A 19,170-nucleotide genomic window follows, 5' to 3' on the forward strand; every position below is an offset into this window, starting at 1 on the left:
CTATCAAACGTGTAGAGAAGAGCTAATACCTACCCCTCTCAAACTCTTCCAAAATATAGCAGAGGGAGGAACACTCCCAAAGTCATTCTACAAGGCCACCATCACCCTGATACCAAAACCAGACAAAGATGTCACAAAAAATGAAAACTACAGGCCAATATCACTGATGAACATAGATGCAGAAATCCTCAACAAAATACCAGCAACCAGAATCCAACAGCACATTAAAAGGATCATACACCATGGTTAAGAGGGGTTTGTCCGAGGAATGCAAGGTTTCTTCAATATACGGAAATCAATCAATGTGATACACCATATTAACAAATCGAAGTAGAAAAACCATATGATCATCTCAATAGATGCAGAGAAAGCTTTCGACAAAATTCAACAGCATTTATGATAAAAACCCTCCAGAAAGTAGGCAGAGAGGGAACTTACCTCAACATAATAAAGGCCATATATGACAAACCCACAGCCAACATCGTCCTCAATGGTGAAAAACTGAAACTATTTCCACTAAGATCAGGAACAAGACAAGGTTGCCTACTCTCACCACTGTTATTCAACATAGTTTTGGAAGTGTTAGCCACAGCCATCAGGGAAGAAAAAGAAAAAAAAGGAATCCAAATCGGAAAAGAAGAAGTAAAACTGTCAGTGTTTGCAAATAACATGATACTATACATAGAGAATCCTAAAGATGCTACCAGAAAACTACTTGAGCTAATCAATGAATTTGGTAAAGTAGCAGGATACAAAAGTAATGCACAGAAATCTCTGGCATTCCTATACACTAATGATGAAAACTCTGAAATTGAAATTAAGGAACCACTCCCATTTACCACTGCAACAAAAAGAATAAAATACCTAGGAATAAACCTACCTAAGGAGACAAAAGAACTGTATGCAGAAAATTATAAGACACTGATGAAAGAAATTAAAGATGATAGAAATAGATGGAGAGATATACCATGTTCTTGGATTGGAAGAATCAACATTGTGAAAATGACTCTACTACGCAAAGCAATCTACAGATTCAATGCAATCCCTATGAAGCTACCATTGGCATTTTTCACAGAACCAGAACAAAAAAATTTCACAATTTGTATGGAAACACAAAAGACCCCAAATAGCCAAAGCAATCCTGAGAAAGAAAAATGGAGCTGCAGGAATCAAGCGCCCAGACTTCAGACTATACTACAAAGCTACAGTAATCAAGACAGTATGGTAGTGGCACAAAAACAGAAATATAGATCAATGGAACAGGATAGAAAACCCAGAGATAAACCCATGCACATATGGTCACCTTATCTTTGATAAAGGAGGCAAGAATATACAATGGAGAAAAGACAGCCTCTTCAGTAAGTGGTGCTGGGAAAACTGGACAGCCACATGTAAAAGAATGAAATTAGAACGCTCCCTAACACCATACACAAAAATAAACTCAAAATGGATTAAAGTCCTAACTGTAAGGCCAGACACCATCAAACTCTTAGAGGAAAACATAGGCAGAACACTCTATGACATAAATCACAGCAAGATCCTTTTTGACCCAGCTCCTAGAGAAATGGAAATAAAAACAAAAACAAACAAATGGGACCTAATGAAACTTAAAAGGTTTTTGCACAGCAAAGGAAACCATAAACAAGATGAAAAGACAACCCTCAGAATGGGAGAAAATATTTGCAAATGAAGCAACTGACAAGGGATTAATCTCCCAAATTTATAAGCGGCTCATGCAGCTCAATATCTAAAAAACAAACAACCCAAAATGAGCAGAAGACCTAAATAGACATTTCTCCAAAGAAGATATACAGATTGCCAACAAACACATGAAAGAATGCTCAACATCACTAATCATTAGAGAAATGCAAATCAAAAGTACAATGAGGTATCACCTCACACCGGTCAGAATGGCCATCATCAAAAAACCTACAAACAATAAATGCTGGAGAGGGTGTGGAGAAAAGGGAACCCTCTTGCACTGTTGGTGGGAATGTAAATTGATACAGCCACTATGGAGAACAGTATGGAGGTTCCTTAAAAATCTCAAAATAGAACTACCATACGACCCAGCAATCCCACTACAGGGCATATACCCTGAGAAAGCCATAATTCAAAAAGAGTCATGTACCACAGTGCTCATTGCAGCTCTATTTACAATAGTCAGGACATGGAAGCAACCTAAGTGTCCATTGACAGAAGAATGGATAAAGAAGATGTGGCACATGAAATAGAAACGAAATTGAGTTATTTGTAGTGACGTGGATGGATCTAGAGTCTGTCATACAGAGTGAAGTAAGTCAGAAAGAGAAAAACAAATACCATATGCTAAAACATATATGGAATTTAAGAAAAAATGGTCATGAAAAACCTATTTGCAAGATGGGAATAAAGATGCAGACCTACTAGAGAATGTACTTGAAGACACGGGGAGGGGGAAGCATAAGCTGGGAGAAAGTGAGAGAGTTGTAGTGTATATATGGACATATATACACTACCAAATGTAAAATAGATAGCTATTGGGAAGCAGTCGCAAAGCACAGTGAGATCAGCTCGGTGCTTTGTGACCAGCTAGAAGGGTGGGAAAGGGAGGGTGGGAGAGAGGGAGGTGCAAGAGGGAAGAGGTATGGGGATATATGTATATGTATAACTGATTCACTTTGTTATAAAGCAGAGACTAACACACCATAATAAAGCAATTATACTCCACGAAAAATGTTAAAAAATAAAAAATGAGAGGGGGACTTCCTTGGTTGCACAGTGGTTAAGAATCCACATGCTAATGCAGGGGACACGGGTTCCAGCCCTGGTTCAGGAAGATCCCACATGCCATGGAGCAACAAAGCCTGTGCACCACAACTACTGAGCCTGTGCTCTTGAGCCTACGAGCCACAACTACTGAGCCTGCATGCCACAATTACTGCAGCCTGTGCAGCTAGAGCCCGTGATACACAACAAGAGAAGCCACTGCAATGAGAAGCCCGCGCACTGCAATGAAGAGTAGCTCCCGCTCGCCACAACTAGAGAAAGCCCGCGTGCAGCAACGAAGACCCAATGCAGCCAAAAATAAATAAATAAATAAATAAATTTAAAACATAATTAAAAATGAGAGGAACAATGAAATAAAACGTTTATATTCTGCTTAAAATTATCTTTTAGACAAATAATAGTAACAGTAGGCAGTAATAGTAGAATAGCAACAACTAATATTTATTAAGTATCTGGTATACATCAGGTATTATGGGAAGCTCTGTGTGTCCCGTACATGGTCTCATTTAACACTTACAGCACAGAAAGGATTCATTCATTCATTCAACAAGTACAATGGTGCCTATTTTGTGTCCATATTGCACTAGATGCTGGAGATAGAATGCTGAACACCATATAGTCCTACAATCACGCTTGTAAGGAGGTGGACTGGCGGTGGGGGGGGGGGGCGCGGAGGAACATTAATTCCATCCCTGGGGAGAAAGAGAGGGAAGTAGGGAGGGAAGAACAGAACATAGGAGCCTCTGCTCTCCTGCCATCTCCATCACTTCTTAGCCCCAAGTATGTTTTCTGTTTGCAGGAGAGAGTGAGCAATTCTTGGGGTTTGGCAGGGGCCCATTAGACCTCACAGATAGAGGTGGGGGAGCCTAGTTAAGTGCCCAAGGCCCTAAAGATGGTTACCTGAGTTCAAAGTCTGGCTTCCATAATGATTAGTAGCCTTAGACAAGTGACTCAACTTCTCCCTGCCCCAGTTTCCTCAAGTGAGAAATGGGATTAATCGTAGCTCCTGCTTTGAAGTTATGATAATTAGATTATGATTCATTTAAGGCATGTAATACAGTATGTTAACCTTAGCTATTACTAGTACCAGCTTTCCTGGGGACACTGTGGTTGGAATCTGAAGGTTTTTCTTTTCCTTATACCAGCATGTGTCATTGTTGATTTCATTATACTTTATTGCCAATTACATTCCTGTTAAAGGTAGAACCAGTGCAAAAACAACTGTTTGGGGTATTGTATATTTTATATAATTCATACATATCAGTAATATGAAATCAAACAGATAGTTGAAACTGTGAACTCTACATTCCACATAAAAGTTTTAAGTTTCACCAATGATGGGAGATAAGGAATGGAAAGATCTGAATTACCCCTAATAATTTAGTCTAGTCCAGGCATTGATTCTTTCTTTCTTTTTAGATGAATTTTTTTTTATTGAAGTATAATTGACTTACAGTGTTGTGTCAATCTTTGCTGTACAGCAAAGTGACTCAGTTATACACATGTATACATTCTTTTTTATATTCTTTTCCATTATGGTTTATCACAGGATATTGAATATAGTTACCTGTGCCATACATTAGGACCTTGTTATTTTTCAATTCTAAATGTAATAGTTTGCCTCTACCAACCCCAAACTCCCAGTCCATCCCTCTCCCTTCCCCCTCCCCGTTGGCAACCACAAGTCTGTTCTCTATGTCTATGAGTCTGTGTCTCTTTTAGAGGTTCATTTGTGCCATATTTTAGATTTCGCATATAAGTGATATCATACGGTATTTGTCCTTCTCTTTCTGACTTACTTAGTAGGACAATTTCTAGTCGCATCCATGTTGCTGCAAATGGCATTATTTTGTTCTTTTTTATGGCTAAGTAATATTCCATTGTATACATGTACCACATCTTCTTTATCCATTCTTCTGTCGATGGACCTTTAGGTTGTTTCATGTTTTGGCTATTGTGAATAGTGCTGCTCTGAACATAGGGGTGCATGTATCTTTTTGAATTACAGTTTTGTCTGGGTGTATTCCCAGGAGAGGGATTGCTGGATCATATGGTAGTTCTATTTTTAGTTTTCTGAGGAACCTCCATATTGTTTTCTGTTGTGGCTGCACCAACTTACATTCCCACCAACAGTGTAGGAGGGTTCCCTTTTCTCTACATTGATTCTTAATGATATAAATATCTGAATGTACTGAAAATTTGTAAAACAGAGATGATACCATTAAGGAGAGCTGCTGTTTCTGGAATTAGATATTAAAATGAGAATTCTATAAAATGTAAATATTCTGAATTGCAGCACCACACATCAGTGTGATGAGATGGGAGCTGCTTCTCTAGGAGCCAATAACTGCCTTCTCTTTTTAAAGAAAAGCGGTGTAATTATTCTTTCTTCATCTGTAAAAGGAGTATATCCCAAGAGTTCTTTTAGCATTCTCCATTCCAGATTTCTATGATTTTAGTACTCTAACTTGGGTAATTATTTGAATGATGAAGATATACTTTTCTAAAAGAACTTTTGAATACATTAAAATTGGCATGCAGATAGAAATTTGAAGCTCTTACGTTCCACTGATACTTTTGAAACATAACTGGCATAGTTTTTACTTGTCTTTCTTTCAGGGACCAATAATCTTCTGTAAATATCAACATCAGTCTTTGTGAGAGAGGAAGAGTTGACAGCATACAGATCACACCTTCACACTAGGCTACCAGCAGAAACTTCCAGTTTACCCCTTTGTCACCTGTGCTCCAAAGGTAAGCACTTGTAAGCTGTTATAGCCTTCAATTTAGATAAGCATTCAGAAAACAACAGCTTGATGATGATAAAGATAATGACTTTTCATTATCTGTAACCTTTCACCTGGGAGAATTTAAAAGGATTTTTTAATGAGAAAAAAAATCCATCCAGAAATTTAATTTCAGGAGAGTTTTTTTTTTTAATCACAAATGGATGTTGAATTTTATCAAAAGCTCTTTATGCATCTGTTGAGATGATCACATGGTTTTTATTCTTCAGTTGGTCATTGTGGTGTATCATATTGATTGATTTGTGGATATTAAAAATCCTTGCCTCCCTGCGATAAATCCCACTTGATTATGGCATATAATCCTTTTAATGTATTGTTGGTTCGGTTTGCTAATATTTTGCTGAGGATTTTTGCATCTATGTTCATCAGTAATATTGGCTTGTCATTTTTTTTTTTTTGTGATACCTGTGTCTGGTTTTGGTGTCAGCGTAATGCTCGCCTTATAGAATGAGTTCAGAAATGTTCCTTGCTCTGCAGTTTTTTGGAATAGTTTAAGAAGGTTAACTCTTCTCTAAATGTTTGGTATAATTCACCTATGAAGCCGTCTTGTCCTGGACTTTGGTTTGTTGGGAGTTTTTAAATTAGTGATTCAGTTTCATTACTGGTAATTGGTCTGTTCCTAGTTTCTATTTTTTCCTGTTTCAGTCTTGGGAGATTGTACATTTCTAAGAATTTATCCATTTCTTCTAGATTGTCCATTTTATTGGCATATAGTTGTTTGTAGCAGTTTCTTATGACCTTTTATATTTCTGCGGTGTCAGTTGGAACTTCTCCTTTTTCATTTCCAATTTTATTGATTTGGGTCTGCTCCCTTTTTTTTCTTGATGAGTCTGATTAAAGGCTATCAATTGTGTTTATCTTTTCAAAGAACAAGTTTTTAGTTTCAGATTTTTTTCTCTTTTTTTTGTCTCTAGTTCATTTATTTCTGCTCTGATCTTTATAATTTCTTTCCTTCTGCTAACGTTGGGTTTTGTTTTTTCTTCTTTCTTTAGATCCTTCAGGTGTATGGTTAGGTTGCTTGTTTGAGATATTTCTTGTATCCCAAGGTAAGCTTGTGTTTTTATAAACTTCCCTCTTAGAACTGATTTTGCTGTGTCCCATAGGTTTTGGATTGTCATGTTTTTGTTTTTATTTTTCTCTAGGTATTTTTTCATTTCCTCTTTGATTTCTTCAGTGATCCATTCGTTCTTTAGTGGCATATTGTTTAGCCTCCATGTGTTTGTATTTTTTGCAGTTTTTTTCTCGTAGTTGACTTCTAATCCCATAGTGTTCTGTTCAGAAAAGATGCTTGAAATGATTTCAATTTTCTTAAATTTTCCAAGGCTTGTTTTGTGGCCTAGCATGTGATCTATATTGGAGAATATTCCATGTGCATTTGAAAAGAATATGTATTCTGCTGTTTTGGAATGGAATTTTCTATATATATTAAGTGTATCTGGTCTAACGTGTCATTAGGGGCCAATGCTTCCCTATTGATTGTCTGCATGATCTGTATGTCGATGTAAGTGGGATGTTAAAGTCCAGTACTATTCTTGTGTAACTGTTGATTTCTCCCTTTATGTCCATTAATATTTGCTTTATATATTTAGGTGCTCCTATGTTGGGTGCATATGTATTTACAATTGTTGTATCTTCTTCTTAGATTGATCTCTTGATCATTATATAATGTCCTCCTGTGTCTCTTGTAACAGTCTTTACTTTAAGGTCTGATATAAGTATTGCTACCCCGACTTTCTTTTGATGTCCATTTGCATGGAAAACCTTTCTCCATCCCCTCACTTTCAGTCTGTATGTGTCTTTAGATCTGAAGTGAATCTCTTGTAGGCAGCATATATACGGGTCTTGTTGTGTATCCAATCAGCCACTCTGTGTCTTTTGATTGGTGCATTTAGTTTATTTACATTTATGGTAATTATTGATATGTATGCCATTTTGTTAATTGTTTTGGGGTTGTTTCATAGGTATTTTTTGTTCCTTCTTCTTTTGTTATCTTCTCTTGTGGTTTGATGACTCTTTAGTTTTATGTTTTGATTTCTCTTTCTTTTTTGTATATGTATCTATTATAGATTTTTGGTTTGTGATGAGGTTTAAAAAGCCATGAGGTTTTTATACAGCTATATATATAATTGTTTTAAGTTGCTGATCTCTTACTTTCAGATGCATTTCAGCAACCTTCCACTTGTACTCTCCCCCCCACAGAATTTTTTTGATATCATATTTTATATCTAATTGTTTTGTGTATCCCCTAACAGCTTATTGTGGATATACATGATTTTACTACTTTTGTTTTTTTAACCTTCCTACTGGGTATGTGAATGATTTCCTACCTTTACTGTATGTTTGCTTTTCTGGATGAGTTTTTTCATGCTGTAATGTTCATGTGTCTAGTTGTGGCCTTTTCTTTTTCACTTAGAGAAGTTTCTTTAACATTTCTTGTAAAGCTGGTTTGGTGGTGCTGAATTCTTTTAGCTTTTGCTTGTCTATAAAACTTTTCATTTCTCTATCAAATCTGTACAAGAGCCTTGCTGGGCAGATTATTCTTGGTTGTAGGTTTTTCCCTTTCATCACTTTAAATATATCATGCCACTCCCTTCTGGCCTGCAGAGTTTCTACTGAAAAATCAGCTGATAGCCTTAAGGGAATTCACTTGTGTGTTATTTGTTATTTTTCCCTTGCTGCTTTTAATATTCTCTCTTTATCTTTATTTTTTGTCATTTTTAACTACAGTGTGTCTTGGTGTGTTCTTCTTTGGGTTCATCCTGTATGGGACTCTCTGCATTTCCTAGACTTGGGTGATGGTTTCCTTTCTCAGGTTAGGGAAGTTTTCAGCTATTATGTCTTCAAATGTGTTCTCTGTTCCCTTTTCTCTCTCTTCTCCTTCTGGGACCTCTATAATGCAAATATTAGTGTGCTTGCTGTTTCCCAGAGGTCTCTTAAACTGTCCTCATTTCATTTCATTCTTCTTTCTTTTTTCTGTTCAGCAGCAGTGATTTCCACTACTCCGTCTTCCAGCTCACTGATCTGTTCCTCTGTATCATTTAGTCTACTATTTATTCCTTCAAGTGTATTTTTCATTTCAGTTTTTGTATTCTTCATCACTGTTTGTTCTTTATATTTTCTAACTCCATGTTAAAAACTTCTGACTTCTTGCTCTGCGCATCCATTCTTCTCCTGAGTTCTTTGATCATCTTTACAATCACTACCCAGAACTCCTTCTTGGGTAGATTGCCTATCTCCACTTCACTTAGTTCTTCTTCTGGGGTTTTATCTTGTTTCTTTCTCTGCAACATGTTCCTCTGTCACCTCATTTTGCTTAAGTTGCTGTTTGTATTTTTATGTATCTGGTAGGTTAGTTACATTTCTGGACCTTGGAGAAATGGCCTCCTGTAGGAAAAGTCCTATGCATCCCAGCAGTGTATTCCCCTCTTATCACCCAAGCTATATGCTCTAGGGGTTCCCCCTATGAGGGCTGCTTGGGTCCTTCTGTTGTGGCAGGCTGACACTGAGGGCAGTCTGGTAGGCTTGTGTGGCCCCCAGTCTGATTGGTTGCCAGGTCCTACCTTGTGCAGAGGCTGCTGGTTGGGGTGGTGGGGGCTGGGTCATGAGGCAGCCAGCCACAGAATCCCAGGGGGCCCTGGAGCTAGTGCCAGCTCACTGGTGAATGGAGTCAGGGTCTAGAATACTCTTGGGATATTGCCCACCCACTGGCACATGAAGCCATGTCCTCGGGTTAGTGCCAGTCTACTGGCAGGCATAGCCAGATCTTGGAGTCTGTTTGCAGGGCCCAGGGGTCTCAGAGCTGGTGTCATATAGCTATTGGGGGGGGTTGATTCCTGACACAGTTGGGTATGGGGTCCTGGGTGTCCCAAAGCTTGTGTTGGCCTGCTAGTGGGCAGGGCCAGGGCCCAGCTGGCCCCAGAACAGGGTCTCCCTCATAGCTTTTTATAATGAGATAATTTAAAATAGGTCTGGCTCACAGTAGCCACTTCATAAATATTAGTTCCCTTTTTCTTTTCCTACGTCAATACATTTTGAACTTGACACAAATGAAATGAAAACACAGAAGACATTTGGGGTGGTTCTGTTCTGCCTTTTCCCCACCATGGGGTGCTGGATTCCACTTAAGAGAGCTGATTTTGCCTATCCATCTGTTCCCGATTCTGTGTTTACTGATGTGACATTGGTGGCTTAAAATAAGCATGGTGGTAATATTTACACCATGAAAACTGACTAATTTTACAAATCAGCACTGTTTTGTTGTTTGAGAGATGGTTGTTAAACATTTATCAGTACACCACTACTAATGTCTATCAGTTTCTTCAAGACTAAATTTTATTATTATTCAGGGCCACATTAAGTGTCTCATCTCTTTGTCATGACCAGTAAATTTAACCAAGTTCTCATCAGTCGGGAAATAGAGAACCTCAACTGGATAAACACTATATTCTTAACTAACCAGTTAATTTCTCTGTGATTTTTTTTGGGGGGGTGGTAAAAAACAAACAAACATGAAATTGACCATCTTAACCATTTTTAATTGTACAGTTCAGTAGTGTTAAGTGTGACTTGTTATTTTTTGTCTTCTATAGCATGGTTTATGTGGTGGAGGATGGGCATGATTATAAAATGTCTAAATGGTTTTATTTCATTTGCAAGAAGGTGGTTAAATTCTGTTATGGTCAGGCTTAATTATCACAATTAGTTTTCGGTTGGTTTACTTCTGGCTGGTCTTTCAGAAGCCCTTGAAACTGATTTCACATCAGGCTAGCTTTTAGGGACCTTGGTCATTGGGAATTCTGGACTTCCTTAGAACATTGAAGTCATGTGATACAGTTTTAATGACCGCCACAGTTTTCCTGACTCTCAGTTCCAAATTCCGGATACCTGAGACGGGACTGGGGTCCACCGAGCTTGGTTTCAGAAGACACAATTGCATTGCTCCAGTGCTGGCTCCATGGCAATCATTTTGAATGATGTGCTGGCAGAGCTGTTCCTTCATGTAGAGAGATTCTGGGCAGTTAAAGCACCTAGTCTAGTACAGTGTGCTTTATATATCAAATGATGATAAATGATGGCTTTAAAAAATAATTAATCAAGGTAGTTGGCATTGTAGTTAAGAATGTCCAGAATAGTATATATAGCATAGATAAAATTAACATAAAATTTCTATAATCGCAATGAGAGAGAAAGAAGAGAATTAGTTAACATAATTCATTTGGGACTCCATCTGGTTAGAATTTTAGTTATATAATTATAAAACTAATTTCTTGGATTTAAAACAGAGACCATTCTTTCTGATAGTTTCTGGTGTGATTTAAGCATTAACACATGTACACTCATATTGTTCAAATCAGAAAGGGGGTTTCAAATATTTTTAACCCCACTTCCCCACTTCAAGTGGACAAATTGTGATAAAAACAGTTGAGGTGAATAGTTCCCAGGCAAATAAGAGTTTACAGTGAAGTGTGGAGTCTAGGTCTTGAGTAGGCATTTCCCCAGAAGGTGGTTATGGTATAGGACACAGCGTAGAACGTGGCACAGAGATTTGGACTGTGAGTCGTTCCTACCTACTGTTTTTACACCACTGACAAGCTATGTGATCTTGGGAACATCATTTAAAACTTTCTGGGCCTAAGTTTCCTGTCCATAAAACAGGGAGAATAATATCTATTTGACAGAAATGTTTTGAAAATTAAGTTAAATAATGTATCCTTGTACTCAGTAAATAATACTTTTACTCAGTTTTCAGTTACAGGTTATCTTTTTCATGTATAATCAACCATTTACACATATCTAATGTCTACATATTACTTCATAACTCTTTTTCAGCACCAACGATCTGGCACATGCTGTGTGGGGCGAATGGGATACCATGGCCCATCTAAAATGATCCCTGCCCTCAAGTAGCTAAACGCAAAGCTATTTGTTATTTAATTTGAGTAGCTATCACCAGTTTTTTCATATTATAAAGCCATGCCTAAAAAGCACTAGCCAAAAATCTAGAAACATGAGATGTTTGCACATGATTTTCATATTCAGTGGTCTGTAGGATATGCAGTCCTTATGGTAAAGTGTAAAGCAAGTAGCCAGCTTGGAGGACAGCCTTTTCTGGAAGGGTATTTATGGAGAAGTGTTCTTTGCCACATTGAGTTTGGGTAGCAGTATCTTCACTTCTGACTGTATGTCTTCTGTATAATACACTTGGAATTTAGCTGCTCAGAAAACAAGTTCATTTCTTTTTAAAATATAGATTTATTATTTTTATAACTACAAATACAGTGCATTGAAGGGGACACTGCTACACTGTAATACACCACCAGAGCTCTCCTACAGGATTGAAAGACTTCTACGTCTAGCTGCTTGGAGTATCTCAAAGTGCTACAAACTGGGTGGCTTAAAACAACAGAAATTTGTTCTCTCATAGTTCTAGAGGCTAGAAGCTCAAAATCAAGGTGTTGGGAGGGCCACAGTCTCTCCAGAGCCTCTACAGAAAAACCGTTCCTTGACTCTTCCAGCTTCTGGTAGCCCCAGGCGTTCGATTTCTGTATCTGTCTTCACGTGGTAGTCTCTTTTTTGTATTTTTGTGTTCATGTCCAAATTTTCCTCCTCTTATAAACACACCAGTCATATTGGATTAGGCCACACCCAAATTCAGCTTGCTCTCATTGTAACTTGATTACATTTACAAAAACTTTCTAAATAAGATCACATTCATAGGTACCAAGGGTCAGGACTTGAATGTGTCTTTGGGGGGCACAATTCAATTCATAACATCCTGAATATTTACATTATTCTTATTAATAAGATACTACTATGGCACTTTAATAAACACTGACTCATGGTTCAGGAAAATTCAGTTTTATGTAACCATAATCTTCTTATTGAATAAATAGGCAAGGGGGAAGGCAGTGGACTTACTCCTGGCTTATAAAACAGCTCAGAAAGAAATAACCTTAATTAAACTGACCAAGCTGTAGAATGTAAGCAGAATCTGTTTTCTGTGTTCTAAGGACCAAGAACTTATCTTGAGCTCTCTGCAGTATTGCATATCTTCGAGAGTATTAATCCAGTGATTTCTTATGAATATTTGGGGGCAACAGAAACAAAAATAAGCAGATGGAACTGTGTTAAATTAAAAAGCATCTTCACAGCCAAGTAAACCATTAGCACAATGAAAAGGAAACCTAGAAAATGGGAGAAAATACTTGCAAACCACATATCTGATATGGGGTTAATATCCCAAACATACCAGAAACGCATACAACTCATTAGCAAAGAAATAAAACAATTAAAAACGGGGCAAAGTACCTAAATAAACATTTTTTCCAAAGCATGTATCCAGTTGCCCAAGGTGCCGAACATCACTAATCATCGGGAAATGCAAATCAGAAACGCAATGAGATGTCACCTCACACGTGCAATCACAAAGACAAGAGATGACAAATGCTGGTGGGGATGTGGAAAAAAGGGAACCCTTATACACTGTTGGTGGGAATGTAAATTGGTGCAGCCTCTATGAAGAACAATATGGAAGTTTCTAAAGAAATTAAAAATAGAACCACCATCTGATCCAGCAATTCCACTTCTGGGTATATATCCCCCCAAAATGAAATTATCTCTTGAAGCTATGTCTGTACTCCCATGTTCACAGCATTATTCACAGTAGCCCAGGTATGGAAACAACCTAAGTATCTGTTGATGAATGAATGGATCAAGAAAATGGGGTATATATACACAGTGGAATATTAGTCAACCTTGAAAGAGGAAGAAATCCTATCATTTGCAACAACAATGGATGAACCTGGAGGGCATTATGCTAAGTGAAATAAACCAGACAGAGGATGACAAATACTACATGATAGCACTTATATGTAGAATTCTAAAAGGAAAAATAGTCAAATTCATAGAAACAGAGAGTAGAAAAGTGTTTGCCGTAAGGTGGTGGGGGAGATAGGAAGAGATTCATTAAGAGGTATAAACTTTCAGTTATAAGATGAATAAGGTCTGAGTATCTAACGTATAACATGGTGATTATAGTTGATAACACTGTATCATATGACTGAAATTTGCTAAAAGAGTTGAACAACAACAACAAAAAATTGGAAAGTAGGTAAATGCCCTTATTGTGCCTAAGTGTTACAAGGCACATTCTGGAGCTATTTCATAGTGTGGTGCTTTAAACTATGGCATACAGAAACAAGCGTCAACACCAGTAGGCTACCACCGAAAGTGGCATTTGGTATCATGAAGGATGAATTAAAAGCTACCACAGAACCAGCCACAGCAGAAGCTCCCCCCGTTAGGGTTACAGGACCCGCACAGCTCATCTCTCATCTCAGATAATGAGCCACTGTGACTCTGGGAGCTCTGCCTGGTGACAGCTGAGAGCAAAGGCCGTGACTTCTGGCTTCCAGTGCTGCAATGTGATCTTTCTTCTCCCCTTTTTGCTTTTTTCTCCGTAAAAATTGACAATGAAGACCTTTTTGAGGGGGGAAATGACATAAATCATTGCAAATGGAGATAAATCAGTTAACAGACAAGAGAAGCTGATCTGGAAACCAAGAGATAATATTGTGTGTAAAATAAAGTTCATACATTCATGAAAAATAAAACTGTGTTTTTGTTTTATGTTCTGTTTTGTATTTTGTTTGATTTTATTAGGGCATATAATAGTATCCTCTGTATTTGGTGAAAATAAAAATTATTTTATAAACTTGAATTAGAGGCATAAAGGAAGAACTCCTAAATCTGGCGTCTCATAGGATAGATATAATGAAATGTACTGAACCTTGAAATAGGGAGCTAAGTAGAAATGATCGTTATGATTATTTTGTCGTGGCATACAGTGGTCATTAATAGTGACAGAAAAGGCAAGACCTTGATTTTAATTGTGCCAGAGGTTGTTTGTAAAAGTTAGAACATCTTCTCATATGTCAAGAGAATATGAATATTCTAGACTAGGAGTTGATGCTGTGAACTAACAGCTTTGGATTCTAATTTAGTGTAAATTTTTTTTAATCAAGAAAAGAGACATTTTCAACAGAAATAACTCGCTCACGGTACATGAATACATAACTCAGGCCGCATTTTAATACCTCAAGTGTAAATGAATGAAAAACATATGAATTACATCTTCCTTCAAATATCCAAGTAAAAAACAAAAGGAGAAAATGTGCTTGACAAAATGATTGAGAGCATTTCAAGTTACAGACACACACATACACATACACACACACATTCACACACACACACATTCTGGATGACTTAGCCATTCCACATGGATTTCATTCTATTTGTAGAGTTTGTTTCCTGTCCTTTATGTATTATAAAAATTGTCTTAATTTTAGAAGCAGTACAAACACCATTTTATGATATTTAAATAAACTCAAATGTCTTCTTGCATTCCATTTTTTCAGTGCTATGCTAAAACTAAAAGGAATGGAAATAGCCTAGTCCAAATATCAGGGGTTTTGGAGTGTTTTAATCGATACCTTATTCCTGTTAATAAGTCTACATGTTTTCATCTTCTTCAAACTCCACTCGTCTTAGGTAGATGTATTTACGGTCCTTGTCTGATAATTCCACTGCAGCTTCAGATGGTTTTCTCATGTTATATCTGTGCTTGGAAATTTTTTTTTCTTCATGTCATTTTTGGTCTTCCAGTTTGAAAAGCATTCTGTATTCTAGTACTCAAACATGTCCTAAAACATTACTTCCTCCAATAAAGCATTTTAAAGCTATTTGGAAAAGAGCTGACATTTTTATGGGCAGAATCAAAAATCATTCAACTATGCAAGAGTTGGATTTGCCATAAGGAGACTCCTGGTTCATTTCCTTGATTCAAAACTCTTCATCCATAGTCTTTGAAGCTGTTAATCTCTGAAGTAGTAACACCTTTCTAGTTTTTCAAGCATCATCTGAATGAACTCCTAGCCCCTGATGATGACAGGTTTGGGTTGAGAGCAGCGTCGTGCCCAAGCCATATTAGAAATGTAGATCTGGAATCTAAGAGTGAGAATAGTGCCATATCATCATCTTTTGAAAGCTTGGTTATGAAGGAACAGAAAGTTCTTTTTGGAAAATGCTTAAGGGAGTTGAATCATACACATATTTGTTATTAAGGTCACAGGCTACACAGAAATTTCTGGCATAGCCATCCTAGGTCAGTGTGCAATAGTTGAGCACGTTGTCTTTCTAAAACCCACAAACTCAAAAACAAACAGGAAAAACAGACAAACGGTGTAAATATTTATTTGATGTAAATATTATGTCCTAAGGGGAGGCAAATGTATTCCTACGTTCAAGTCGTAGAGAGGTCTGCAAAGGCATTAGGAATCACTAATCACATATCCAAATTCTTATATATCGTTGCCCCTTGAACAACACAGGTTTGAACTGCATGGGTCCACTTATATGCAAGTTTTTTTCAACAGCAAATACCACCGTACTATAAGAGCCCAGTTGGTTGAATAATCAGTTGCAGAACTGGAGATGCAAGGAACTAGGGACACAGAGGGACAACTATAAGTTATGTTTAGATTTACGACTACATGCAGGGTCAGTGTCCCTAATGCCTGAGTTGTTCAATGGTTAATTGTGTACATATTACCATGAGACATAAACTCTGGTCAGAACCTACAGGCAATGTTTTTCTACTTCTTTCTTCTGAAATAAGAATTTAAATTATTTAAATTCCTTCCTACATAAAGAAAAATATAAAGAATAAGTGTCCTCCCACAATAATTGGCTTAATTTAATTTCTGACAAAATGCCATTACAAGTCTTACTTACTCTGCAGAATCTCAAGTGTTATTCTTATGACTAACATAGAAATATGTTAGCTTTTTCCTTAAAGAATTCGAGAGAAAATATTTTATTCAGCTAATAAGAATAAAAGTGGAAGCTGAAGTACCAAGGCTAATGACATTTATTAGCTTGTCAAGTTTCTTACTGACCACTCTTCATGTATTTGTAATTGATAAATACTCTGATCTTGAAAATGAGTAATAATAAGTTTTCAAGTCATTAAGCTTAAGTACTGATTCTACTTGCTACCTAGTGAATGATCTAAGCCTAGGAACCCAGTCTAGCCTTGCCAAAACTTTCCAAAATCCTGACTTTCATAGAACACAGTTTCCTGCTGTAGAAAATGTGGATAAAAGCAAAATTATTTGCTTCATGATACTGTTGTGAGAATCAAGTAAAGAACGTTGGTGAAATAGTTTTGTAACATTTTAAAAGACAGTGTTAATGGTTGCATTGAAAAACAAAATTCAGGGCTTCCCTGGTGGCGCAGTGGTTGAGAGTCCGCCTGCCGATGCAGGGGACACGGGTTCGTGCCCCGGTCCGGGAAGATCCTACATGCCGCGGAGCGACTGGGCCCGTGAGCCATGGCCGCTGAGTCAGCGCATCCGGAGCCTGTGCTCCGCAACGGGAGAGGCCACAACAGTGAGAGGCCTGCGTACCACAAAACAAAAAACAAAATTCATCTGAGTACATTTTAAAGATCATACTAGCTTTATTCAGGGATTCATGAATCAGGCAGCATCCAATCTAGCAGGTACAAAGGAGCTCCAGAGAGCTATACAAGGTACAAGATTTTATAGGCAGAGGGCGCAGGAAGAAGGAAGTTGTATTAGGCAGGAAGAAGCAGATTGATTATTGCAGGGTTTCTTTCCTTATAGGAGATGGTGGGGGTCTATCAGTCTGATTAGCTAACTGATGGTAATCAGTAGAGTCCCGATTGGTTTAAGATTCCATGTCTGGGAGAATCAAAACTGTAATTAAGTCTCAGTTTTGTGATATAGGGCTTAGCATAAGTGACTTCTTTTGGGGACTCATGTCTTGTTTTTAGCTTGTTTAGTGCCTATTAACAAAGGAATTAGGTTAATAATTATTTCAGGGTGATTAATATATTTCTGCACTATTTATCATTGCCCACATGTTATTTATACTGTATTAGATGAACATCATCCCTCTGCCTGTGGTCCGCACTGTTCTCAGCACAAGAGCTGGCCTCCTCTGTCTAAGTCAGCCTCACCTTCCTCTACACCCTGCCCAGTCTGCCGCTGCTGACCCCTCAAACCCACCAACCCCCAGGGCTCCTCTCCCTCTGTGGAGAATGGAGAGAAGCTCTGTTCCCTTCTCATGAGCAACTTTCTCTAAGAGGGAATCCCACAGGAGGACTGGGGAGCCTCAGCTACACAGTCCAGTCCTAGCCAGGGTGAACAAGAGCTCCTGGCAAGGAAGAAAGGAAGGATTATTATGGGGGGCACACGTGGTAAATGGCTTCCATTGTGCCTGGACTATTGCTTTCTCTGATTTATGACTCTACTCTGAAAGACCTCATCTTTCCATCTGTGTGGTCAGATGGTTTTTGTTTCATTTTCATTTAATCCTTGTTGTCTCTTTCTTCTGTTGTACCCCGTCAGCCAGACACACCCAAAGGTAGCACACTCATTAATAATAATCATCAAAACCACAAAGAGAGCTTAATTGTTATAATTAAGAATTAAGAATTACAGCATGTGTATAATCTCCCCTAAACTAATTGCATTTAAAACAAAGCAGTTAAACAATTGATTGAATTATTAATGGATTATTAATCAAGTATTGATTTATTTATTATTTAATAATAAAATTATTTATTATTAAGTATTGATTTATTAACTAAAAATGGTTTAGTGATGGGTGTTAATATACTGTGATAATCATTTTATAATCTATACATATATCAAATCATTATATTGTACCCTCTAATACAGTGCTATATGTCAATCATATCTCAATAAAACTTGAAAAAATAAGGCAATTATTTCTACCTATAAAGGCCTGTATTCTTGAAAACATTCAAAATGCAATTGACAATAAAGTGAACACATTAGATATAGTTTGTATGGACCACTCTCAAGTATTTTGCTCTTGGAGAAAAACACAACGTGTGTTTTATGTTTAAGAAAAAACAGTAGTAATTATTTTTAAGCTGTTCTTAAGTAATATTTATCCAAATAGTCATGCCCTCAAGAGAAACTTTTGACTCTATTTCTCCTTACCTTAATTTTTCTCTTATTGCTTATTATAGGTCAATAGAGGTAATCTGGCTAAAAGAGAAAATCTCAATGTTCATTTGGTAATTGTGGGCATGTTTGGGATGTATTTGCAAAGGCATTTGTTAAAAGATAGTTTTAGAATTATTTATTTTAATTATTTCGAAGAAGGCAGCTTTGAGCAAAGAACTGTGACTATGTATTTCTGTTCCAAACACAGCAAATTGCTGATATTGAATGTAAAATTTCCAGTCCATAGGCCACTACTACCATGACTCTTTTTCCCATACAAGTAAATTATATTTGAAAGTAATCAATTATTTTAATCCTCGTTTTAATAAGCCACATTCATTGATAACAAAATCTCATCCATCCACTTATTCATTTCTTCAAAACTACTTGTTAAGCCCCTACTATGGGTAAGGTACTGGGGCTATAACTGTGAAGGAGAAGTTGTCCGTGACTGCAAGGAGACAGCCTGGTAAAAAGGACAGTCAGTAGTGTGATACTTGCTCCATGCAGGCTGGCAGGAGCACTGTGAGATCCCA

General features: G+C 37.4%; 1 long non-coding RNA gene across 2 annotated transcripts in view; it reads left to right on the forward strand.

The window, feature by feature from the left end:
• The window catches only part of LOC137228993 (uncharacterized), a 359,733-nt gene that overhangs the window by 187,838 nt on the left and 152,725 nt on the right, over window positions 1-19,170 (forward strand). For both annotated transcript variants that reach the window (XR_010945481.1, XR_010945482.1), the window contains exon 4: window positions 5,389-5,523. This is a non-coding gene — a long non-coding RNA (uncharacterized lncRNA). The remainder of the gene's footprint in view (window positions 1-5,388; window positions 5,524-19,170) is intronic.

Source organism: Pseudorca crassidens, chromosome 8, assembly GCF_039906515.1.
Source record: "Pseudorca crassidens isolate mPseCra1 chromosome 8, mPseCra1.hap1, whole genome shotgun sequence".
Classification (NCBI taxonomy): Eukaryota; Metazoa; Chordata; class Mammalia; order Artiodactyla; family Delphinidae; genus Pseudorca; species Pseudorca crassidens.